Below are 5,251 nucleotides of genomic sequence, written 5' to 3' on the forward strand. Positions count from 1 at the left end.
AGAAGAAGAAGAAAGACAGACAAAAGAAACATAACTAAAAGCTCAGGGAAAGTGGCTCATGCCTGTAATCCTAGCATCTGAGAGGCCAAGGCGGGCAGACTGCTTGAGCTCACAGGTTCGAGACCAATCCGGGCAAGAGCAAGACCCCTTCTCTAAAACTAGCCAGGTTTTGTGGCGGCATCTGTAATCCCAGCTACTTGGGAGGCTAAGCCAAGAAGATTGCTTGAGCTTAAGAGTTTGAGGTTGCTGTGAGCTATAACTCATGGCACTCAACCCCAGAGCAACAGAGCGAGACTCTGCCTCAAATAAATAAATGAAAATAAAAGCTCAGATAAAGTTTGAGCCCCTGATTTTGTACTAAACCATTCTTTTTGTGCTGCAGAATAGCATAATGATAAAGACTATTGTGCTCTGAATCCCTACCAGCCAGGTTTACAGCATGTATCTCTCAATCGACACGTGTCATTGATTCTTAGATGCATTTGTTTGTACATTTAACAACACTGGAATTGGAATGCATCTGTTAACTGATGACATCTTGCAACTGCAGAATTTTCTATTAGTTATAATGGGATATCTACAATTGATGGTATCTTTGACTTGTCATATGTTGGGAACATTACTTAACCTTTGTGAAGCAGATTTCTTATCTGTAAAATGGTCAAAATTTTTCCTCTTGATTAGTGAAGGTAAAATGAGATTGTACACAGAAGACACTTAGAATGCTATTACATGTAGCAAGACTTGACAAATATTAATTATTTGCAGCACTCATTCACTGAGTGTAGAGAAGAAGAATTGTCATTAGGGCACTGGATTAAAGGGAACCCAGGGTACAATCAGGTTAGAAAAAGGAGAGACCAGAGATAGAGAGATGAGAGACTGGGAGGAAAGAGAAGAAACTTGGTCTCACTGAAGGGCCAACCAAAGAGGAGGCTGAACAGGGAATTTCTTATCAGGTAGAAGGAGATTCAAGATTCACCTTTTAGAGATGGAGTAAATTTTCCAATTTTGGTGTTCTAAATCCACCACTGCTGAAATGCTTCACTGAAATGGAGTGAAAGTGAAGGCCATGGTATTCCTGTAATCCTGCAGATAATGAATTGAAATGTCATCCCTGTTCTATAGAAGCTGAGAGCATGTGACACCACTATCCCAACCAAATGGGCCAGAACTCTTGCCAATGGTAGTAAAAGCCCTAAATAATATTTTTTAACATCTAGTAGGTGTGTGTTCACATATTTTTTCCTTTCTCAATATACAGTCATGGATATTGTTTCAGTCAGTGACAGACTGCATGTACTTTTGTGTTTCCATAAGATTATAATACTGTGTTTTTACTGTACTTTTCTACATTTAGATACACAAATTCTTACTATTGTGTTACAGTCTTCTAGGATATTAAGTACAGTAACATTGTGCAGGTTTGAGGTTGTAAGGTGTGTAGCATCTAGGTTTGTGTAAGTATACTCTAGAACATTCACACAATGATGAAATCACGTGACAACATTTTAAAGAACATACTCTAGTCATTAAGCAATGGATGACTATAATTACTTGGAATGGAAAGGTCTGACCTTCAGTATACTGTCCTACTTCCACCCAGGAATAGAATGCCCTGATTAAACATATTTCATAAATACAGTTTACCAACTTACACTTGAAAACTAGGTAGTCATCTTATTGAATTTTTAAATTTAGAATAAGATCCCAACCACTACGTACTCTGTTGTAACATATATTTATATTCCTTGGTATTCAGAGCAAATTGGAGAGATTCTTGGGAAGGGGAATGTATGTTTTTAATCTGGAACCTCACTATCAGCTTGATGATTGCAAGAGGAACATAACATACCAACATACCAATTCTTGCACCATCAAATCATTTGAGTGAAACACTTCATACTCTGTTGAGCACATGAAGATGTTTAGTTTAATATCTTATCCTTCTGGTTTCATTTTCACAGACTAGACTCTCTCTAGCAATAACTAACATTTGGTCAGCACTCACATTTTACAAAATATTATTTTCATAAATACACAGTCTCAGGTGATCCTAACAAAAACAGCAGTTTTATCCTCCCCTTTCCCTCCAATTTCCTATTATGTTAAGAGATTTTCCTGGGGTCATTTAGCTGTTTAAGAGTTACAGCGTGATCTTGTTTCCAAACCTGAGCTTTATTCCCTGCCATTTATCTGTCCTAAAGAGTGTGCACATACACATACTTGGCAAATCTGCCATTCTTTATGGTCGTCACTGTGTAGTCTGTCTTAATCCTTCACTGGCTCCTCTATACCAAGTGGGAGGGAGCATATGGGGGGGTCCAGCTTGCAGAAAAAATATTTCACAAGTTACAGCTGGACTCAGTTCATCACATCTTCATTCTGATTTTGTTTAAACAGTATTCTGGAAACCAATGGGTCATTTAAAATTACATGATGCTAAATAACTGGTTTAACTGGAATTTGTCATCTAAAGAGTTGTTTCAACTCTAGGTGGTGGCAGCTCGGGGCTAAAGGATGATGAGTTGAGAAGTAAATTGCAATTAGCTGAATGTCCCCCATGGGTGGATTTTCTGATTTTTGCCACTTGAAGCAATTCTCAAAGACATTAAAAAAGGACTTCCGATTAGTTTTAATGAAATTCAACAGCAGTTATATAGAGAGTTTGCATCTTCAGCAGTGCATTAATTTGCAAATGACGGGGACAACCTTTAAGAATAGGGTGCTTCTTTAACACTTGGATCAGATAGTAAAAATAATTATTTTCTTCTCATTCTTTTGTGCTTTTCCACCATTTAAAGATGGCAATAAACAAGGACAATTTCCTGGAATGCCCATTGGCGTAAGTGGATGAGTCATTCCTTAAGTGTCATCAAATTCATAAGGACAAGTTGCAGTGAAGTAGTCAGATGATACCGGCCATTGATTCCAAAGTGTGTGGGAAAGGAAAGTTACTTGGGGACACAGGAATTGTTCATTCATACTTTCCCCACTTGTCCAACTGAAGATACTGTAATTGTAAAGATCAGTGTAGTGGTGGTTTCATTCCAGGATATTATCAAGATACTTCCATCCTTTGCCCAGTCTTTCCAGTAAGCTGCAAAGCCTACAAGCATTCCTAGGGCTTTGTCAAAGGTTGTGGTTATCTCTTGCAATTATCCCAGCAAGTTCAAGAATGACTGTCACAGGCACTGACTTTCAGAATTGTTCTATCATTTGGACATTTCTAAAGGCTGCAAGATAACTGATTTGTTTACAATTTGGTGATCCACATACCAAGGCAAAAATGACAACAATTTAAGGTTTAATTTGTTGTTGTTGTTTTTATTTGTTTTTTGAGACAGATTCTCACTCTGTCATCCTGGGTAAAATGTCATGACATCATCTTAGCTCACAGCAACTTCAAACTCTTGGGCTCAAGCGATCGATCTTCCTGCCTTAGCCTCCAGAGTAGCTGGGTCTACAAGCGCTGGCTACAGCACCCAGATAATTCTTTTATTTTAAGTGGAGGTGGGTCTCACTCTTTCTTAGGCTGGTCTTAAACTCCTGAGTTCAAGGGATCGACCTGCCTTAGCCTCCCAGAGTGCTAGGATTACAGGTGTGAGCTGCCACATCTGGCTGAAAGTCCAAGGTTTTGCAATGGTAAATCTTTTTTCCCCCTAAGGCTTCAGTGACAATGGAATCTTTATTTCAACATATAGGTGGAGCAGAAAGAAAGTTCAAGGATTCAGTCACAATCACAGACTTTGCCAAGAAAAAAAAACATTTATGAAAGGATGAGGATGAGGATAAGGATATAGACCTATATGTTGGATGCACAAAACATCTTAGGGTATGAGCCATAGGCTCCTGGGATGAACAACTTCTTCTGGATTCATGTGTCTCTAAGGAATTTGGTTCTGTAGTGCTCTACGTTCTCACACAATTCTACTCATATTTTCCTTATTCACTTACTTAAATTCTGTTAGAACTGTCTGTCTCTCCTCACCTTGACCACCACCACTCCAGTTAGGTTGTGAGTCCCTTTGGAGGGGGAATGTCAGACTGTTCTCAGCCTTACACTCTGACACACATGTAATAGTTTCTTAATCAATGTTGATTGAATTTTTTATGAGAATAGCCCCATTTTATCCCGAGACTGAAGTAGTGACTGTAATTGACCAACTTTGATGAATTTTCTTTCACATGTCTGGATAACGGACTGAAATGTCAGTCAGCAGATTTAGGCACTTTTTTCTTCATCCCTGAAAGATGTAGGCTGAGGCCCAGAGGCGAGACAGCAGTGGAGATGTTCAGGCCAGTGTAAGAATCACGGTGAAACCTGCCCCTTTCCCTTGCATGGGCCACTGAAAGATCAACTCACAATCACAGTAGATTAATAAGAGAAAGGTTTATTTCCAAATACCACACGCATGGGGGGAACCATAAGAATGATGAGCCAAAGTCTCAGTGATGGTCAAAGACCTTTATACACACCTTTTGGAAAAGAGGGGGAAGAATGTGGAAAGTATAGGTGCAGCAAGTGGTTGCTGGGGGGAGCTGGGTGTGGGGGGATGCGTGTATGGGTGGAAACAGATTGATCTGTAGATTAACCTGAGAGACAGGAATCCTGCTTCAAATGTCACTGGGGCCAGGTCTAGGCGTGTCATAAGGAAGTCAGCAGCCTCTTATTGATTCTCAATCAGGTTACTCAGGTTTTATGTATAGAGGAAAGGTCTCTTTCTTTCTTTCTTTTTTTTGAGACCAGAGTCTCACTATGTCACCCTCAGTAAAGTGCTGTGGCATCACAACTCACAGCAACCTCAAACTCTTGGGTTTAAGTGATTCTTTTGCTTCAGCCTCCCAAGTAGCTGGGACTATAGGCGCCTGCCAATGCCCAACTATTTTTTGTTGTTGTTGTCATTGTTGTTTAGCAGGCCCTGGCTGGGTTCCAACCCACCAGCCCTGGTGAATGTGGCCGGCACTCTAACCACTGAGCTACGGGCGCCGAGCCATAAGGCCTCTTTCAATGCTTCCTGATCATGAATGGCCTTTAATTTGAAATATTCTTTATTCCAAGGAGTCATATTTTGGGGCAAAATTCCCTTAGCTCCTTCCCCAGGTTTATTGAAAGGCCAGGACCTCAGTGACCCATGTAGGCAGTGCAAAGAAGGTGTCTTTACCTAGGGGACAGTTAGTAAAGGCCCCCTTTACCTAATGGGGCCTTAGGGAGTGGAAAAATTCCGCCCTTTGCCCAGAATGCTTTGGT

The sequence above is a fragment of the Otolemur garnettii genome, unplaced genomic scaffold, assembly GCF_000181295.1.
Source record: "Otolemur garnettii isolate 467f Iridium unplaced genomic scaffold, OtoGar3 scaffold00013, whole genome shotgun sequence".
Lineage (NCBI taxonomy): Eukaryota > Metazoa > Chordata > Mammalia > Primates > Galagidae > Otolemur > Otolemur garnettii.